This window comes from Microcebus murinus, chromosome 7, assembly GCF_040939455.1.
Source record: "Microcebus murinus isolate Inina chromosome 7, M.murinus_Inina_mat1.0, whole genome shotgun sequence".
NCBI lineage: Eukaryota > Metazoa > Chordata > Mammalia > Primates > Cheirogaleidae > Microcebus > Microcebus murinus.
In genome coordinates this window covers 97889008-97911407 of record NC_134110.1, presented here as the reverse complement: position 1 = coordinate 97911407, position 22400 = coordinate 97889008, and the positions used below count along the sequence as shown (strand labels likewise).

General features: G+C 37.5%; 1 pseudogene; it reads right to left on the bottom strand.

Moving 5' to 3' along the window:
* Positions 1-968: 968 nt before the first annotated feature.
* Positions 969-21152, bottom strand: LOC105869160 (UDP-GalNAc:beta-1,3-N-acetylgalactosaminyltransferase 2 pseudogene; annotated as a pseudogene).
* Between the last annotated feature and the right edge of the window lie 1248 nt (positions 21153-22400).

The window sequence follows — 22400 nt, the reverse complement described above, 5'->3', positions numbered from 1 at the left end:
AAAATGAAGTTTTACAACTTGCCCTAAGTATAATAAAGGATGTATTTTTTGTTGGGAAGAGACCATTTCTAGGCTTGTATATATAATAGCAGTAATAAAGGCCTTGAACCTACTAATGCTTTTCTGATTTTAGTTCATATTTTTACAGTTCATTGCATTTCATTATGTAAAGATTGAAATATTAAATAGCAACTAGCTACTCTAACTGAACACAGTTAATGTCTGTCATAAAACTAGTTTTAATGGAATTCTCTATCGATGCTACTATTTCAAAAGGTTACTAGAATGATTTGGTTGGTCATTTTGGGAAATGTCCCTTAAACTTAGAGAAAGAGATCCTCTATGATGTATAACATAAATGCTATTATCTCTTCTCAGTTGTACTATTTTAGAGTACTTAAAAAATTAATCACATGCTTTTCCCTACAGTTATACCTAAACTGAGCATATCATCTTCTACAGAAGATGACCACTCTGATTGAAATTTACTTATATTAGGTAAACATTATGCAATGATAGAAGGAAAACAAAATTCTTTCAAAGTGTCAGCAATTTAGAAATATCCTTCCTTATGGCACTAAAACCCTGAGAGATATTTGCTTTTTATTCATATTCACAAAAATTTAGCTTTTTCTTTGAATACTAAACTGTGAGCTTCAGGATTTATGTTAAATGACAAAAGAAAACTTGAGTAATACTCTATAAATGTGAACTTCCTTAAAACCAAGGTCCAGTTGCCCATTTCATTCAGAGAGCCACAAAAATCTGACATTATTTCCAGAAACCCCAAACTTTGGTATAAGCAATCAATGCTTAAATAAATGATCACACAACACTTCTGTGATTTCTTTTTAGCCAATAATTACATAGCAATCCAGCTAGAAATTCAAACTCTTGGTTACTAATCAAGATTTCTGAGCTAGGCCAAGTTTAACCAAAAATGATAGCAACAATGCATCAGGATTTAGAAATATTTTTCCTTTTGTAAAATAATTTGGTATTTTTCAAATCATCTAATATATAAATAAAAACTTTTCTTATGCTACAGTATCAGTTGACTTTTAAAAAGGAAATTTGTTCAAACATTAAGAAATCCCACATTGGTTACAGGTGAAAGTGCCAGCCCATAATGCTCCTGGAAAGACCATACTGCTAAACCTTGGGCTTCCTTCGGACTTACACTCAGATTATCATTCGCCTACCCTGATTTTAAACACTGCCGCTTCAGATCACTGTCGTCTTGCTTCACACTGACAAGGATCACCACATAATTCCTTCAGTTCCCACAGTTCTGTCAGTTCCTGTGGAGAATACTGAGGGGAAGACAACATTCCTGTCTCGCAAGTTTTCTCACACAGCCACAGGCTGTCCTGGTATCTTTTAGGTCCTATGGCTGCCATCCAAATGCCCATGCTTATGTCTTCACCCTGATAGGTCTTTAATCTTCCCGAGTTGCTGGCCAGCCAGTCGACGATGTCTCTGGAGATCACCTACCCTGACCCACACGCAAAGGCAGGGTAAGCAGGACTGGGGTACTCCAACTCCTGCCACTTTCCCGTTCTGTCAACTGCCCAGTTCAATCTGAAATTTCCCCACCGAAAATTAGGCCCATTCAGATTCTTTTGGGCAATTCTATTAAATACAGCTCCTAAATCTATATAACAGTCGTCATCTGTCTTTAGCAACAAATCGAAGCTGGTTGTTTCCACAGTCCATCTATAAAAGTTCAATAATTTTGCAGGAACATTTCGATAAGTGTCGACGACATCCACAAAAACAATATCATCATAGGTGCTGCTTTCCTCCTTCAGTAAGGCATCTTCCTCATGGAGATTACTTTGATGATCAATAAGTCTTCGGGGGCGAGAATGAAGGTTGTGTAAAAGAGCATCACCTTCCTGAATAGTATATATAAAGCCACCTGCGACTCCCTCCACACCTTCCATGAATTCATGAGGCAATGTACCCTTTTCAATTGTAATGACTCTGAAAACTCCCCCTCCATCATTCACTGCCACTTTGTGAAGATTTCTTGACACAAGGCCGTGGAGGTCCTGGCTCTCCCACACGATTGTACCTTCAAAGCTCTCCGGTAAGATGAACTGTTCCACAGGCTTGTACCACAGCTTGTTCACTTGTACACCACAGCTCGGAGGACTAAAGCGAGCAAGGAAGAGGGCCTCCTCCTGTTCTGCCTCATAAAGCTTGACAGTGATGTTCCTTTGGAAACCCACATCATTGGCATCATAGAAAACTCCAAGACTGGTAATAACGATCGGGTAGAGAACTCGGAAACTCACGCTGACAACTCGGTCCTCAGAGAGCCCTGAGGAAGTGTCTTCAGAAAGACTGAATGCCTCAATTTCCTGATTTAAAACTGGATTCATGATGTTGAGTAGCTTGCAGGAATAAGGATCCTCCCTGTCTTCCACAGGCACTTCATAGCCATGAGCACCTATTATGAACTTCACAAGCACACGTTGACTTAATGCAGGAGGTTGTATCAAATGCTTCAGCCAGGTACTTCTTATCACATTTCGAAGTTCATGGTTATTGCGAGCTGACAACACACCAACTACCACATCATAGTGAGGAGCTTTCCACTGAGGAAATAAGGCCAGCTGATCTGCGGGGCCGCCCCGGAGGCGCGAGCGGGCGGCGGGGAGCGCAGCCGCAGCCAGAGGTGCAGCGGCCGAGCACACACACACACACACACACACACACACACACGCACACGCACACGCACACACACGCACACACACACACACACGCACGCACGCACGCACGCACGCACACACACACACACACGCACACACACACACACACACACACACACGGGCACAGCAGCACCAGCCAGTCTCGCATTGGCCGCCCCTGCCCGCGCCTGGCTCTCCCGCGTCCCGGCGGAGACGATAGCTGTATTTTAAATTAATCAACTCTTTAAATACCCTATTTCCAAATACAGTCACATTCTGAGGCACTGGGGTTTGGAACTTCAACATATGAACTTTTGAGGGGCAAAATTGATCACATAACAGATGGATAAGGGGAAAAATGATTACCAAAGGGCAATTTGGTAAGATATTATGAACTAGTGGGTGAGAGCCCTCAAGAGAACAAAGGTGAATATAGTGGAATTAATTAAGCAAGGAAGCTATAAAGATAGAAGGCTATGGTGAGGAATACCTGAAATATTATTTTGAAGATAGAAAACTTTCACTGAATAATGAAGTCAAAGGTGTGACCTTGGATGTAGATGGGTAGAGTAGGGAGGAGGAAGACTTTGGAACTGATGAAGTCAATTTCCAGTCAACTAGGATATGGAATGCATCTCTGATGTGAATACTGAAATAATTGAGAAGGATGGCAGGTGTTTGGATGGAGAAGAACTCAGAATCTGAATCAGATGTTAAAATGTATTATTCTCATTCGGATTTGAGCCATTGCTTCATGGCAGATGACATGGAGCCAGGTTTCCTAGGATTCTGAAAACTAGACTGATTTAAATTTGATATTTAAGGAGGACATAGCTAGAAAGCAGAGCTTCAAGTACTGGCAGTAATTTTATTTTATACTAAATTCATTGTGTTTCACTACCAATCAAAAGGTTGTTTTCATACTTTCTTTGTGGTCACCACTGTGTCAGGTATCATGTGAAATAAAATATAAAACAAGGTCTCTATGATTGCAGTTTACATTTGAGTTTCAGAAACATGAGCAATATACATGAAACAAACCCAAATAATATAAGGGCTCTTGTATGCTGAATTTTGTGCTGCAAACTCTGGGCACTGAAAGAATTTGAAGATGGAAATCAACAGGGAATATTAAAGGAGACATGGAGAAATTGTGACGAGCTGAGGCTGGGTAAATGGGCAGGCTGGGGAGAGCAGTCAGGGAGGAAGGAGGACTTCCAGGTGGAACAAGCAGAAGAGATCCCAGAAGTGTAAGTGGACACAGGGAGTTTCTGTATGGATAGACTATTACTTGGATTAGAAGGAAAGGAATATATTGGGGAATTTAGAAATTAAAGTGGGTAGCAATGAAACAACACAGAGCTCATGAAACAATGACTTAGTATGATATCAGCCTTCATTGGGAGGACATAGAAAGCTATGCAGCAAAGAAATGACCTGGTTAAAATGATATTTATGAAATAATAGACTGAAAGTAGCAAATACGTTGGATCTGGATAGGTATAGCATAGAGTTAGGAAGATCAACTCTTACACAATTCAGATGATCCAATTGAGGGTACAAATGCGTAGAATAAGGCAGTGCCAGTGGAAATGGACAAGGAGACACGTGATAGGTGACATGTGGTACTAATTACAAAGGGCCTGTCTTGACTTTTGTGTTGTTATAACAGAATACTTGAGGCTAGGTAATTTATAAAGAAAAGGGGTTTATTTCGCTCTTGGTTCTGCAGGCTGGGAAGTTTAAGGGAATGGCCTTGGCTTCTGGCGAGGGATTTCTTGCTGAGCCATAATGTCATGGAGAAGGTCAAAGTGGAAGCAGACATGTGCAAAGATGAAACCCAAGGTGTGTCTTGGCTTTGTAACAACCCACTGTCACAGGATCAATTCATCTCCATGAGAATGAACCCAGTGTTACCATAGCTAGTACACACCCACCACCATGAGAACAGCACTGAGGCATTCGTGAGCTATCTGCCTCCATGACCGAAACTCCTCCCACTAGGACCCCCAACTCCACCACACTGGGGATAGAATTTCAATGTTCATTTTGGTGGAGACAAACCAAACTATAGCAGGGTATAATGGGGGATTTGGGGGCCATGTAATTGAGTTTTTGAGTGTTTGTGATGGAAAAAAGGCAGTAGTGTTGGGGGGAGAGGGCAGATGACTTGAGAAAAATTTATTTTTAACATTTATTTTAAGAGCTCGCTCCATGTCTTATTTAATGATCTAAGTCATGCAGGCAAAAAATTAATTTAGTACTTATTTACATGGGAAATTATTCTGAATGACAAAATAAATTAAAATAATTGACTCTTCTTCTCTGAAAGTTTCCTTATATTTTCCATTATAATATCTCTGGGTACAGAGAACATTAATGAGAATAGAGAATAACACATAAGTAAAATACATAAATAAAATGTTATGCCAAGTGCAAGTGAAGCTGTCAGTGTCTACTCTGGGAGGGAAAATGAAGAGACAACGACCTTTTCTTTTTACATAATATTGTATATAAATTGCACCTAATTGTAACCATATTTTTATAGTAACAGATAAATATTTGTTATAGAAACGTGAGGACACACCCATATACTTTATTTGATAAAGGATTATTTACTATACTATTTGACAATCTACTTTTCTCCTCAGTTAAATAGAATTGATAGATTTCTTATCACTAAATAATCTTCTCCAGTATATGTTAATGACTTCATAAGATCCTGTAGTATCACTGCTTTATAATTTTTGCAAAGTATTGTACAGTTTGGTATTTATGTCACTTCTCATTTTTAGTTACCTAAAAAATGCAAAGAATGTTCTGATAGCTTATTCTTTGACTATATGCATGAATATTTCCTTAGGATAAATTTGTGAAAATGGAATGCCACACAAAATTTTAAGTTTTTAAAAGAGTATATTGCCATTTTTTAATTTTAGCATATTATGGAGGTAAACGTAATTCAGAGCTTCAAACATGTCCATCCCCCAGAAAGTGTGCACCACACCACACCATCTTCCCCTCTCCCATCTGCCCTACAGGATGAATGTTATTACTATATATGCACTTATGTGTTGATCAGTTAAAACCAATTTGATGATGAGTACATGTGGTGCTTGTTTTCCCATTCTTGGAATACTTCACTTAGTAGAATGGGTTCCAGCTCTATCTAGGATAAGTAGCACAAGAGGTGCTAGATCACCATTGTTTTTTGTGGGTGAATAGAACTCCGTGGTATACATATACCACATTTTATTAATTAACTCATGTATTGATGGGCACTTAGGTTGTTTCCACATCTTTGCAATTGTGAATTGTGCTGCTATCAACATTCAAGTGCAGATGTCTTTATTATAGAATGTGTTTTTGTTCCTTTGGATAAATGCCTAGTAGTGGGATTGCTGGATCAAATGGTAGTTCTACTTGTATCTCTTTGAGGTATCTTTATATTACTTTCCACAGAGGTTGTACTATTTTACAGTCCCAGCAGCAGTGTATGAGTGTTCCTATATCTCCACATCCACGCCAACATTTATTGTTTTTGGACTTTTTGATAAAGGCCATTCTCACAGGAGTTAAGTGATATCTCCCTGTGGTTTTCATTTGCATTTCCCTGATGATTTGAGATGTTGAGCATTTTTCCATATGTTCGTTAGCTATTAGTTTATTTTTGTTTGAAAAGTTTCTGTTCATGTCCTTTGCTCACATTTAGATAGGGTGTTTGGTTTTTTTTTGTGCTGATTTTCCTGAGTTGTATACAGATTCTAGTTATCAGCCCCTTATTGGATATGTAGCATGCAAATATTTTCTCCCATTCTGTAGGTTGTTTGTTCTCATGATAGTTTCCTTGGCTGTGCAGAAGCTTTTTAATTTGATCAGGTACCATTTATTTATTTTTGCTGTTGCTGTGATTGCCTTTGGGATCTTCTTCATAAATTCTTTGTCTAGCCCAATGTCTATGAGAGTTTTTCCAACATTTTCTTCTAGAATTCTTATAGTTTCATGCCTTAGGTTTAAGTCTGTTATCTGCCATGAGTTGATTTTTGTGAGAGGTGAAAAGTACAGACCCTGTTTCAGTCTTCTACATGTGGCTATCAAGTTTTCCCAGAACCATTTATTGAATAAGGATTCTTCTCCCCAGTGTGTGTTTTTGTGTGATTTGTCAAAGATTAGATGGTTATATGAGGATAGTTTTATATCTGGGTTTTCTCAGTTCTTTTCCATTGGTCTATATCTCTGTTCTTGTGCCATTAACATGCTGTTTTGGTTACTATAGCCTTGTAGTACAGCTTGAAGTCTGGTAAATTGATGCCTCCCAATTTGTTCTTTTTGCTTAGTGTTGCTTTTGCTATGGGGGGGGGTCTTCTCTGGTTCCACACGAAGCATAGAATTATTTTTTCTAGATCCATGAAAAATGATGTTGTTCTTTTAATAGGGATTGCATTGAATCTTTAGATCATTTTGGGTAGTATAGACATTTTAACAATGTTGATTCTGCTGACCCATGAGCATGGTATGGTTTTCCACCTGTTTACATCTTCTGCTATTTCCTTACTCAGTGTTCTGTAGTTCTCCCTGTAGAGGCCTTTTACCTCCTTAGTTAAATATATTTCTAGGTATTTTACTTTCTTTGTTGATGTTGTGAATGGTATTGAGTCTTTAATTTGGTTCTCAGTTTGACTGTTGTTGGCATATAGGAATGCTACTGATTTCTGTACATTGCTTTTGTAACCTGAGACTTTGCTGAATTTATTTATCAATTCCAGTAGTCTTATGGTAGAATTTTTGGGATTTTCTAGATATAAGATTATTTCATCAGCAAAGAGCAATGGTTTGACCTCTTTTGCTTCCATTTTTGATGCCTTTGGTTTCTTTCTCTTACTTGATTGTTCTGGCTAGGACTTCCAGCAGTATGTTGGAAGAATTATGTTCTATTGCAGCACTATGTTCTATTCACTATGTTGAATAGAAGTGCTGATAGACGGCATGCTTGTCTGGTCCCACTTCTAAGTGGGAATGCTTTCACTTTTTCTCCATTCAGTATGATGTTGGCTGTGGGTTTGTCATATATGGCTTGTATCATTTTGAAGTAAGTCCTGTCTATGCCTATTTTGTTAAGCATTCTTATCATAAAAGAGTGTTGAATTTTGTTGAATGGTTTTTCTGTGTCTATTAAGAGGATCATATGGTCTTTGTTTTTCCTTCTATTTATGTGGTGAATTACATTTATAGATTTGCATATGTTGAACCATCCCTGCATCTCTGGAATGCAACTCACTTGGTAGTTATAGATTATTTTTTTGATAAGCATCTGAGTTCAGTTTGCTAGGGTTTTGTAGAGAATTTTTGCATCTGTATTCCATAAGGGATATTGGTCTGTGGTTTTCTTTTTTTGGTTGCATTCTTTCCTGATTTTGATATCAGGGTTATGTTGGCTTCATAAAATATGTTGAGGAGGATTCTTTACTTCTCAATGCTGTGGAATAATTTCTGCAAGATAGGCACCAGTTCTTTGTAGGTCTGGTAAAATTTGGGTGTGAAACTGTATGGCCTGGGACTTTTCTCTTCAGGAAGTTTTTTTTATTGCTGTTTCATTTTTTGTGCTTGATATTGGTTTGTTCAGGAATTCTATTTCTTCTTGATTGAGCTTAGGGAGGCTGTGTGCTTTTAAGAATTTGTCCATTTCCTCCACATTTTCCAGTTTATGTGCATAGAGGTTTTTATAGTATATAGAGATAATATTTTGTATTTCCTTGGCATCAGTTGTAATTTCTCCTTTTTCATTCCTCATGGAGCTTATTAGAGTTCTTTCTCTTCTGCTTCTCATTAATCTAGCCAGAGGCATGTCAATTTTGTTTATTTTTTCAAAGAACCAACTTTTTGTTTTATTAATCTTCCATATAGTTTTTTGTTATCAATTTCATTTAGTTCTGTTCTGATCTTTTTTATTTCTTTTCTTCTTCTGGGTTTGGGGTCAGTTTGCTCATCCTTTTCCAGTTCTTAGAGATGATTCATTAGATCATTGATTTGTGATCTGTATTTTGTATATAGGCATTTATGGATATAAATTTTCCTCTCAGGACTACTTTAGCTGTGTTCCACAAATTTTGATAACTTGTATCTCCTTTGTCATTGAGCTCAAAGAATCTTTTTATTTCCATCTTGATTTCCTCATTAAGATAATAAAGGTTCAACAGAAGGTTGTTTAGTTTCCATGACTTTGTGTAGAGATGAAAGTTTCTGTTGGAGTTGATTTCTAATTTGGTCTGAGAAGATGCATGGTATAATTTCTATTTTTTCAAATTTTTGGAGACATGCTTTGTGCCTAGGATATGGTCAATCTTAAAGAATTTCCTATGAGCTGACGAGAAAAACATATGTTCAGTGGTTTGGGGGTAGAATATTTGGTAAATGTCAGTAAGTCCCATTTGTTCTAGAGTTCTGTTTAATTCCATTGTTTCTTTGTTTATTTGATGTTTGGAGGATTTGCCCTGTTCTGTCAGGGGAGTGTTGAAGTCTCTGGCTATTATGGTGTTACTGTTTATCATTTTGTTTTGATCAAGTAGGATTTGCTTTTTGAATCTGAGTGCACCTGAGTTAGGTGCATAAACATTTAGAATTGTTATGTCTTCTTGTTGAATTGTACCCTTCATTATATAGTGACCCTCTTTGTCTTTCATTACTTTTGTTGATTTGAAGACTAAGTTATCTGAAATCAGAAATGCCATGCCAGCTTTCTTTTGGCATTTGATTGCTTGAAATATTGTTTTCTATCCCTTCACCTTGAGTCTGAATGCATCCTTGTGGGTTAGATGTGTTTCCTGAAGACAGCAGTTACTTGGTTTACGTATATTTATCCATTCAGCCAGCCTATGTCTCTTTAGTGGGGAGTTCAAGCCATTGACATTTATTGAGAGAATTGATAAGTGGGGTAGATTTCTGTTCATCCTGTTGAGTTGAACTTTGTTGCCTTGTTTTCTCTCTTGAGCCATTCTGGTATCTGGCCTTTGACCTTTAGCTTTTGGATGATTTTACCTTTGTGAGTATTTATTGTGCTCATCCATGTATAATACTGTTTTGAGTACTTCCTGGAAGGCAGGTCTTGCCTTGATGAATTCCCTCAGTCTTTGCTTGACTGAGAAGGTCTTTATTTCTCCTTAATATACAAAACTTAGTTTTTCAGGGTACAAGATTGTAGGCTGGGCATTACTTTGTTTGAGAAGAGTGAGAATGGGTCCCCAATCTCTTCTTGCTTGTAATGTCTCCGTTGAGATTTTTGATGTTATTCTGATGTATTTTCCTTTGTAAATTACCTGCTTCTTTCACCTTACAGCTCATAGGAGGGCCTCTTTGGTGGGTATTTTGGTTAGTCTGATGACTGTGTGTCATGGTGTCTTCCTGTTTATGATGAATCTCCCAGGAGTCCTTTCAGCTTCTTGTATCTGGATATCTAGATTTTCAGCAAGGTCAGGGAAATTTTCCTCTGTTATATCCTCAAATAGCTTATCCAGCCCTTAGGGATTTTCTTCTTCACCCTCAGAGATGCCTATGACTCTTATGTTAGGCCTCTTCACATAATTTCACATTTCTTGAAGGCTTTGCTCTTTTCTCTCATTTCTCTGCTCTATCTCTGTGACTGACTTATTTAACTGAAGGGTGTTATCTTCAATCCCCAAGATTTTTTCTTCTGTTTGATCTACCCTCTTCTTGAGGTTTTTCATTGTGTTTTGTAATTCCTTGAATAAATTCTTCATTTCCAGGAATTCATTTTGATTTTTCTTTAATATTTACTTCAATTTCTTTAGTGAATTTTTCCTCCAAGTTCTGGATTTTTTTTGCGGTTTCTTTGTGTTGGTTAAACATTTTTTCTTACATATCAGTGAAATTTCTTACAATCCATGTTCAGAATTCTTCTATCATTTTAGTGTTCTGAATTTGGTTGATGTCCATTGCTAGAGAGCTGGTGTTCCCCTTTGGGGGTGTGGTTTCCATTTGATTCTTCATACTTCCAGAGTTCTTTCACTGATTCTTTACCATCTGGATCAGCTGTTGTTTCTTGTCTTTAGATTTTCATTTGAATATTGACATGCCCTGTTTAGTCTCTGAGCCCATAGGTGGTGTTTGTGGGTGAGATTCAACCACACCCTGCATGATGAGTCAGTAGATACACTTAAAGGGTGTGTAGAATGATCTTCCTGTCAATAGATGGTGCTTGCTTGGAGGAGCAGACTGCAGTGTTGCTTTTGAGTCCTATAACCAACTCTTATTCCTCTGGAGAGGCACTTTAGTGCCTCATGTGGTGGGTGGTGCCTTGAGACTTCGAGGTGTGTCCTTATTTTCCACCTCAGTAGGGGTTGGTGGGGGAGTGAGTCTGGGTGGAGCTGGGTTGGGTGAGCCTGCCGTCAAGCACCACAAATGCTGTTAACAGGGGTCAATGTTCTGTTCTTTGCTTCTGGGCAAAGCTGCCAGGGATGGGCTGAAATGGACCCACTCAGCCAAAAGGTCTGTGTGTGGGTCTGCGGCTTTGTGAGACCTGCAGTCTGGAGCAGTCATCACTCTTTTGACGCTCCCCTATTCCATGGTTTCTCCAGCAGGAAGAACCTCAAGCCAGTGGATATCCCTGGCTGGGATGCAGGCTGGGAGGTTCCCCGCCCAGGATCATAGCCTAAGCTGGGAACACAACCCTCTTCTGGGAGGAAGGTTGCCCCTCAACCATGCTGATATGCCCTTGAAGGCATACACACCTCAGTAGGCTCATTCACAAATATACATTTTGTGCCCTGGGGCAATGCGATCTGGATCTGGGTGTATGGGATCTGGTCTGCAGGCCTGTCCCCTAGGCCCTAGAGATCAGTCCCTGAATCTCCCAGGGGGGGAATGCTGGTCTCAAGTCACCCACGGGGTTCCCTAGTCAGATGGATGTCTCTGCCTTGGGAGTTGCCCCACTCTCCTGGGGTCACCAAGCAAGTGGCACTTGGGAGGGCTGGCAGGTAGGGAGCTCACAGTCTGAGTACCGCTCTGTCCACTGTAGGGCCCCAAAAGGAAAGGTCCCATTCTCTACAGATGCCTCTGGGTGGTGGCTAAATTGTCTCTCTCAGCAGCTGTGAGTAGGGAAGGGGAAGGGGAGAATGAAGCAATATGGTGTCTGCCAATCAGCTCAGGTCTATGGGCTGGGAGGTGCCCTGAGGGAGCTAGGAGTCTGACATGGTATTGTACTTTCACTTGTTCTTAGGTCAGAATCGTACTCTTCTGATCTTAAATATGTAATAAAAATAATGGTTATGTGTCTGCATTACATTTAATGTGGGCAACTGTAAAGGCATGCCTGCTTTGATTAAACCAAACTTAAATTAGCCTTTTATTCACCAAAGATTGTCCCAGATCACATGAACTTTACAAACATTTGCATTGGTTCCTATTTTTCCGACAGTTTTAGGTATGTATGCTCATTTATCTTTAAGCCAATTTAAACAAAGTCTTTCGTTAACATTAGTAGAAAAGTCCTTTAAGATTTTTCATTTAAAATGTTTTTGAATAGTCAAAAATCATACCAACAAGAAAGGAAGTGGTCAGAGGGGGCAGAACATATAGTTAGCAGGAGTTTGAGAAAAGGGATTTCAGGCTGCTGAGAAGTTCCTGCAAAAGAAGCAGGATCCAATAGAGAAAACTGAGAGGCCTAAAGCAAATTCTAGCCTGAATATTAGCTTCCAATTAAGTTGACTTCTGACCATAGAGCTCTAAAAAAATCCTTTAAAAATATCTTATTATTTTAGCTGGTTTCAGCTGTGGCAAATAGCAAATATTCCTAGCAGTATTAAACTCTTTCTTTCTTTCTGAATATATAGTTCCATTTTAGCTTAGGAGAGAAGGTCAAAGAAACAAATAAAATGTTTCCATCATGCTCCAAATATTAATATAAACCGAAGTTTCAAACCAAAGGTATACCTATTTCAATTGTGATTCAAAACCTGTAAGCCTTCTATGGTTTAACCATGCGCACAAGAGGTGTCCCAAGAGAGGCCCCAGGTGTCCCCAGAGAGAAAAAGATGTATTCCCCCTTAAGATCCAATGTTTCTCCCAAACACAGCCTAAGAAAGTAAAGATCCTCATTGTTAACAAGGCAATGAAGACAGAGACAATTAAAGCAAATTCTCCTGAGGACCCGAACAGTTAGGCAAAGAGACACTTTGAGTTGTGGACTCCTAGCCAGCTGGACAGTCATCTGAAGCAAGCCCAGCAACTGTGTTTCCCTGGCTGGTGAACACCAGAGAAATACCCTCATTGGTTACAAAGCCAAACTCTGAAGACATAAAACAAGACAAAAAGAGAATCTTATTATGATTTTTCTCCTCACAAGACATCACACAAGAGAGACAAGGAAAACAGGACTATTTTCCGGGCAGCTGTGGATCAATAACCTGTGTGCACCAAGAACCAAATTCACAAAAGTCACAATTATTCAAAGAACCGGTTCTTACAAATGTTTTTCTCTCTTGCCAACACAAATTTAGAAAAAGAAGAAAGAAGGAACAAAGAAAACATTTTGCCATTCTCTCTCAACCAGGCATTAGAGATTGAGGTCTGGGAGAATTGATTTGGTAAGAATTTTTACCTTCTGGGGCTTTCATCAGATCTCTGCAGATCCTACCCATAAACTACAGAGTAATTGGGGAGTCTTATGATTTAGGGTCCTGGATGGGTGTGAGAAGTAAATTAACTCATACAATGGTGGTTTCCACCCTAAAGACTTTTAACAAGAAAGTTGAGACTATTATCCTTGGCCACAAAGATTAATAAGAAGGGTGATGTCAGTCTATGGTTAAATAGGCAGTTGCTGGGCAACTATTCTTGTAGAAGTATTCTTTGTTTAAGGTTGCAGTGATCTTTGTGTGAGGCTGTGGTTTTCAGACAGTCCTGTCATGGTTTTTATGATAGTCATGTGTGCATGAGAGCCCTTCCCTTATGACTTCTCAACTACATTTTGTTAGGATTTGGTATAACTGACTCCAGTGATTCTGACAACTTTCACACCCTACACAGCAAGAAATTCTCCAGTGGGCACCAACTAGGTGTCCTATAATTTAATTTCTGACACTATTTTCCTGGAGATGGTATCAGATCCCGCAGTTTCAGGGCTCAATCCCACAACATTCATCTCAAATATATGGGCCACTCACAAGTAGTAGATTATTATTTATACTTCTGACTGACCAGCTATAAATTTGGGTTCCCACTATCCCTTTCTTGAGTTTAATTTGCTAGGACATCTGACAGAACTCAGGGAAACAATTACTTATGTTTACTGGTTTCTTATAAGGGATGTTACGAAGGATACAAGGGAATAGACTTAAGAGATGCACAGTGTAAGGTATGGGAGAAGGGGCACAGAGCTTCCATGTCCTTTCTGGGCACATCACCCTTCTAGCACCTCCATGTGCTCAGCAACCCAGAAGCTCATCCAATCTTATTGTTCAGAGCTTGTCTTCATCTTCTTCCCTGCTTCCCAGAGGTTGGTGGTGGAACTGGAAGTTCCAACTATCTAATCACCTGGTATTTGTGATTATCAGCCTCATACTGTGGCTGTCCAGGGGCCCCACCCCAAGACACTACATTAGCATAAACTCACATCCAAAATGGCTTCTTCATTCCTATCCCTTGGGAAATTCCAAGGGTTTTAGGAGCTCTGTGACAAGAACCAGGAGAAATTATCAATATATTTCATATTACACCAAATCTTCTAATTTTATTTAAAATATTTCTGTATAATATTTCTACACCAAATAGCTCAGGATTTTTTGCTAAATGAAGGAATAGAGAAGACAACTAAATGAGACTCTCGTGTGCGTCTTCTAAAAGTGCTTATTTTGGTGGGAGAAAAGCTCCATATGGGGGGGGATGTATTTATTTAATTCACTAGCAAATAATTTTTATTTCATTTTAACAATAAAATCAGGGCAAAAAGTGTGTTTATGTAAGTTCCTAGTGGATTTCTTAGTCTTTTTATATCTTTCTTCTTGCCTTTTTCTTCAGAAATAATTTGATCTATATTTTGTCATGGACCAGCTTTATTTCATTTGTGTTTCATCATTATCTGTTATGTAATTTATTCTGTTATAATTAATTCAAGATAATTACCTATTTTAGGGTCTATAAAAAGTATAATTTATTCAGCAAAAGGAAAATGAACTCATGAAATAAAAGATAGGAAATCAAAACCAATATAATCAATTGGTAAGCAGTATAAATTTAGTTAAAATTTACTTTTACCATATATCAAAATAATATGAACACAACTATATCCTTAATAATCAGAGATTAAAATTTATCCTTAATCCTTTATCTTTCTTTCCTCACTTCATTATAATGAGATTAAACAAAATCTTTTTTAAACTTTAATCTTCCCAATTTAAGCCACTCCTGGTTAAGCAAATGTCACATTTTTCTCTATTTATTTACAAGGTTGCTTTCCTCCAGCCTCTTTGCAATTGCACGGTGAATTAGAAGTAGAAATGTTGCTTGGTTCCTGCAAGTCTGTGCACTATTTGATGTTTTTCTCTTTCTTGCTTTCAGTGGATTCTCTTCTTCCTAAACTTCTTTTACAAAACCATGGCCTTTGGCATCACTAGACTCTTTTAGAAACAAGAAATTCTTCTCATAACAAAAACAAAACATGTGATTTATGATCTCTTTTAAAATATATCATGAATCATCTTTGCCAAATGGTTAAATTAAAGTTATACTCTTCAGAGTATTCCTACATCTGGACAAATAAAAACTTGGTTTTCCCTACTGGGGCCTGAAATAAAGGAAAACTGACCATTTCTGACTCTGCTTAAACTTCTATTCTATACTCATTGCTCCTTTTTTTTGAACATCCCCTAAGCTAAGGTCACAAGAGGATGAATCTTGGCAAAAATATTCTTTAGAATTGGATTGTTTAAGACTTCTATGTGGAGTAAGAAAATATCTTGCTTTAGAGAAGTATATTCCCTTTGTTCACTGTGAAAATTGACCTGTCAAATGAACAACCTAAGGGAATGAACAAATCATGTCTGGAACTTGTTATATACTATATTTCTTTCTTTTTCCATTTTTATTTTTCAATTTTCAATTTTTTTAATTTCAGCATATTATGGGAGTACAATGTTTAGGTTACATATATTACCTTTGCCCCACGCAAGTCAGAGTGTCAAGCATGTCCATTCCCCAGACAGAGCCCACCGCACCTGTTAGGTGTGTATAAACCCATCCCCTCTTCCCCCCACATCTACCTGACACCCGATGAATGTTATTACTATATGTGCACATAAATGTTGATCAATTAATACCAATTTGATGGTGAGTACATGTGGTGCTTGTTTTTCCATTCTTGTGATACTTCACTTTGTAGAATGGGCTCCAGCTCTATCTAGGATAATGCAAGAAGATAATACTGGATAATATTGTATTTCTTAATTAGAAAAAATACACAACTGGAAGAAGTCATGTAAATATCTAGAGACATATATGGATTTTTTATACCAATAATTTTGCTTTACATTATTTTTAGATATATTATTTCTATTAATGTGGCAAAACTGTTTGAAAATGCCTGTTTAGACTGATTGTGAGTATTTTTATATGATGGAAAGGTTGATGTTTAAGCCCTATGCATCATGAAAGAATATTTCCTGCAGGATTTTATATTCTAGTCTGAGTATAGGTCATTGAAATTTGACAAAAGATTATAAACTAGATGTTAAAAGCTACTTAAAATGATTCTTACCGATATCTGGCTTTTAATCTTATCTCCATGGACTCTATTCTGGAATTCAAGAGTTTTTGAATTGAATGGTACACATGCCACAACTACCCGCAAAATCTATGGAATACAGCAAAAGCAGTGTTAAAAGAGAAGTTCATAACCTTAAATGCTTACTTCAGAAAGACAGAAAGATCAAAAACTAAAAACATAATGTCACACCTCAAGGAACTAGAAAAAGAAGAACAAACCAAACCCAAAGCTGGCAGAAGAAAAGAAATAACAAAGCTCAGAGCAGAACTAAATAAAATGGAAACAAACAAACAAACAAAATATGAAGGATGAATGAAACAAAAACTGTTTATTTTAAAAGATAAACAAAATCAATAGACCTGTAGCTAGATTAACCAGGAATAGAAGAGAGAACACTCAAATAAGCTCAATCAAAAATGAAACAAGAGATATTACAACTGATACCACAGAAACAAAATTTCATCTGACAACTATGGAAACTTCTACATATACACCTAGAAAATCTAAATGAAATGGATAAATTTTTGGAAACACACAACCTTCAAAACTTGAATCAGTAAGAAATAGACATTCTGAACAGACCACTAATGAGTAATGAGATTAAAACATTAATAATTACTTTTCCAACAAATGAAAGCCCCAGACCAGATGGATTCATAGCCAAATTATAACAGATCTACAAGGAATAATTGGCACCCATTCTACTGAAAGTGTTCCATAACATCAAGAGGGAGGAAAACCTCTCTATCTCATGCTGTGAAGCCAATGTCATCCTGATGCCAAATCCAGGAAAGGACAAAACAAAAAAAGAAAATTATAGGCCAGTATCCCTTATGAACATTGATGTAAACATCCTCAGTAAAATACTACCAAACAGAATTAAAGCACATAAAAAAAAATCTACCATGATCAAGTGTGATTTGTCCCAGGGAAGCAAAGATTTTTCAATATACACATAACAATAAATATGATTCACTACATAAACAGAAATAAAAACAAAGAACATATGATCATCTGAATAAATGCAGAGAAAGCATTTGATAAAATCCAGCACCCCTTCATGATAAAAAAACCCTCAAAAAACTAGGCATAGAAGGAACACATCTCAAAATAATAAAGAGCATGTATCATGTGTGGGAAGTAAATTTCCTTTTATCACATCCTTTTCCTGCCCTTGGCAATGCCACTTTCTGCCTCAGAGGCTAACAGGTTGGTGTGTATCATTCCAAACATTTCTGTGAATTTACATAAAGTGTACAAGTGCATTTAAAAAAACAAATTAGATTGTCTCCTGTACCTGGATGTTCTTCACTAGCAATATTGTGATGTTTTCTGCACCAACAGCTTAGCTTTATTCTTCTGCTAGATTTGGAAGAACCAGACTTCACCTGAATCCTAGCTGATGAATTGCTGGTAAAGTCATTAAATTCTCCTTAGCACTAGTGATTATGGTTGTAGACTTGTTGATTTCTTCCTGTGTTTCTACCAGTTTTTATGTCATCTATTGTTTCCCGATTCTCTTCTCCCAGTGGGATATACCCTTTATCAGGCAAGTGCTCCCTTTTAAGTATATATTCACATTTTACTGGTGTCTTTGCTTACCATTCTTCCCTGTATCCCATGCCCTCCTGCTCTTCTGCCGCTGCCTCCTCCTCCCTACACATCTTCTTCTGTAGTCCATACTTGAATTTTTCTTTCGGAGATGGTATAATTATTTGAAATTTTATATGCTCCAACATTTTCATATTTAAATGCTTATTTATTGGCTGAGAATAGCACTCTATTTTCAAAATTATTTCTTTCTTCTAACTTTTAGTCATTCAATACATATTAATTGAGTATTTAATAAATCAGAAGCTGTTCTAGGTGCTAGAATCACAGCAGTGAACAAATCAGACAATATTCCTGGCTATCTAAGGCTGATCATCAGGATGGAAGTTTACATTCTACTGGACTGTCCATCGGATCTTTGGTATTCAGTAGGATATATATATATATATATATATATACACACATATATATATTTTATTCTTTCTATATATGCTCTCTCTAAATTGCTCTTATTGAGAATCAATACTGTAATAGAAATTTGCTGTCAATCTGATTCTTATCCTATAAGACAAGTATTTAGAATTTACTTTTACATTGAAGATAATTTCTTTTCAGGATGGGTCTAGGTGAGTATTGTTGATGTGTGTGTTTGTGCATGATTTTTACATAAAAAATTATTTTTTTGGCACTCTGAGGCTTTTTACATTGAGAAAACGCACTTTTTATTATTCTCTTCTACTCCCCTTCCCTCCCTCTCTGTCCCTCAGATTTAAGTATAGCACCACACACATTGGTCCTCAGGCTGCTGATGCCCCTCACATTTTAAAAAACCTCTTTTCATTTTATACATTATGAGACCGGTTTTTTTTTTCTTTACTACTAATTGATCCTCAGCCATGTTCATTCCATTATTCAACTCTTCCATTGAAATTTTTATCCTGATGGTCATATTCGAATACTTTTCTGCCCTTCTGTTTTCATACAAAAATACATGTTTTTAAATTTCAGGATATTATGAGGGTACAGACATTTCGGTTACTCTTGAATCTCTTAAAATATAATAATTAGAACATGTTTGGTTTTCTTTTAAATTCTGGGTTATTCCTCATATTCCCAGGTTGCTTTATTTGTCACTTGCCAAGTTGGGCACCAGGTTTTCCTCAATGTCATTATACTTAGTTGATCATGTCTTTATAGCAGTTTTTGTTGCAGGCTTTTCACGGTGTGTTTTCCTCACGCTTGTAATCCATCCCCATCTGCTATCTGTCCTCCAGGAATGCTTCATAATTTTTAATTCAATGATGATACTTTTTGTTTTGTTTTCCAACATGGCTATGGATTTTTTGAAGTTTAAAATATGCTTTTAATCATTTTACAAGATTTCTTTTAGATGGGAGTTAAACATTTGTAATCTGACTTCTATCTTTGCCCACACTTTAGTGGTTTTGTTTTTACGGTGAAAAACATATTTCTGAACTAGTAAAATGCCTGATTATTGATATGTTTATGGTAATTTTAAGAATTTGAAAAATATGTCTCTGGATCTTTCTAGGAAGCATTTGGCATCAAAATATTGGAGTTTTGGGTTGTTTTTGAGGTATACTCTTCAAGGATGATGCAAATAAACATTTTTATCACAAAATATGAGAATAGGACATTTGTCAGCTTGTATATTTTTTACCCTTGAAGCAAATTCCTTGAAAGACATTTTCATAGAAAAGATATTCTGGTTAAAAAAAAAATTTCAACATTGATTTTTCAACACCCTCATCAACTATCTTACTTATATTTTGACATTTACCACGTGCAACAGAGCACATCATGAAGGCTTCAACATTTAAAGTGATCACATTGTTTATATAAAAAGAGGAAAAAGGGCAAACTTGACTTAGCTGTCTTCTAAGTTATGGGTATTTTTTATTTATATAAAACAAAAATTGGAAGTTAATGTAATCAGAACACTATACACTTCTGGTTTTGAAAGCAGCTTTGTTGGACTGCAGGGCCAGTACACATTACTTACTCATATCATAACTTTTAGTTTAAATCCTGGGCAGATAATAATGAATTTATTTTAGTAATTCTACCATGAAATCTTGTTTAATTGAGTTTATGCATTTGAAATAAAAAGTTTGCGCATTACAGAGGGAAAATAAACAATGCATAAGACATGGATTTTTTTCCTAGAGACCATGTTGGAATATATTAGAGGTATATTCAAAATGATCTAGCAGCCTGTACCAGAAGAACATCATATTGACTATTAATGGATTATAAGGTGATAGTCAACCTATAGCCGGAGCAGGAAGTTGACTATATTATAGCATAGTTTGAGTATTCAGAATCCCTGTCTAATGATCTTTCTCTTCCAACTGGCTTGAAAATATTCCTATCAGAATTATAATTAATGTCCAAACAGTTATATTCAAATTAGACACTTGTCACCTAGGAAGGCAGGACGCTCTTAGTTGGGGAGGAGAAGGCAGGATTGGTCAGGTCCTTCCCCACCAACTCTTAGCATACAGCACTTATCAGTTTGACTCATTATATTCTTGCCTCCTTTACCATTTTGTGGGACACTGAAGAGTCTATATAAGTGACAAAAAAACAGCTACATTTCACTGGTCACACAGTAGGAGTGTTCACTTAGAATAAGACCGGGCAGCAGGAGGGAGCCAAGGAAATGCCACATCAGATACACACCCCACATGCACTCAGTGTGAATCATGTCATTGTAGAAAGGCCACTACCTTATATAGCCTTGACTATTTTTGCATTTTCTCTTACTCTTCCTGTTTTCTAGTCCATGCATAATCCTTCCCATCAAAATTTCAAGGTGTTTTGCAAATTGCTGCTGTGCTTTGATCTTCTTAATTGCTATGTGATGACAGTTACATAAAGGCCTGGGAAGAAAGAGGACATTTACCTTTCTTTGAAAAGAAAATATTTAAAAAATGAGTTTGTTTTTAAACTAGAAGTGATGGAGGAACTAGGAAGATAAACTAATTTTTCAAAACCGCTCTGATTATTTTGTGTACCCAGGCAGCTTGGTTATTCCCTCACCTTCTTCTTGCCAACTCCATCTCCTTCTTTTCTTTCTCTTTCTCTTTAACATCACAGAAAATGTGCATTGTGCAAAGAGATCTGTTTTAGACACAGGAATAATCCCAGATATGTTCCTGTACATGAGATACTTGCCATCTAAGAATATAAAGTATATATAATATAAAGAAAGCAACAATCAGAAGATGTTTTCTGACCAAGTAACAAGAAAATAAAAGGGATCTTTCAGCAGCACTATAGTTTTGTCCAAAAAACCAAGAGGCACGGCTGTGCCTTCTCTGTGGTTGGGAAGGTGATGAGTGGTGCCATTACTCACTGGAACGCCTCAGTGGCAGGAATCCTACACCCAATCGTGGCATGTACTGAGCCCCTAATTTGTGCCAGGCACTTACCGGATGCTTTGCATACAGCATATTATTTTAATTCTCACAACAACTATATGAATTAAGTATTAGTTAAAGTCCTCCTATCCCTGCTTTATAGATGAAAAAAAAAAAAAAAAAACAAAACGCACCACGGATGGTAAGCAAGCTGCTGACAGCCACACAGCTAGTAAGTAGCTTAGCTTAGAGGCAATCTCAGCTCTGCCTGCGTCTAAAGTCTCAACCTACCTTTCAGTGAACATGGTAATTTTCCTGGGGCTTTGAAGTTTGATGTATTTTTAGCTATCTCTACGTGGACTCTTTACCAGTCTTCCAGCACCCAGGTACTTTTAACCCAGCTAGAATGCTTGATAAAATATGGCAAAAAGTTATCTGCCTGGCTTAATCAGTTGTAAAAACGAAGACAACTAATGCCCACATTAACTCTGCTCTCATTCCCTCCTTCTGACCTCAGTGCACTTTCTATCTTTGGAAATTTGAGATTCCCTGTCTGTCCTTATAGTAGACGTTTGTTTATTGTCTCCCCAGCATAACTTCCTGTTTCACTTTCTTCCAACAGCCTTGATGTCCCAGCCCAGCTCCACTGCCAAGGCTGGTCTGAGATTGGTGTAAACCTGCTAGGTATCCAATCTCTCTGGCCACCAGGGCTGGCTGAGAGATGGGCACGTGATCCAACCAGAATCACAGAGATATGATGAGACATTGGCTTCAGGGAAAGAAGAACTTTCTCATTTTCTGGGGCAGCCACTGGAAGAAACTCTGTCTCTTGTTCTGGATGTTCCCAACCAGCAGGGATCCCAAGAGCTCCCGCAGGGCCTCTGAGCAGACTAACCACAAACCTGACACAGGAAGGCTTGGCAGAGAGATGGCAAAGTCCAGAGTCATCGGTGATATCATTTCAGCTGCTGGGGATTAAGCCTAACCTGAAGCACC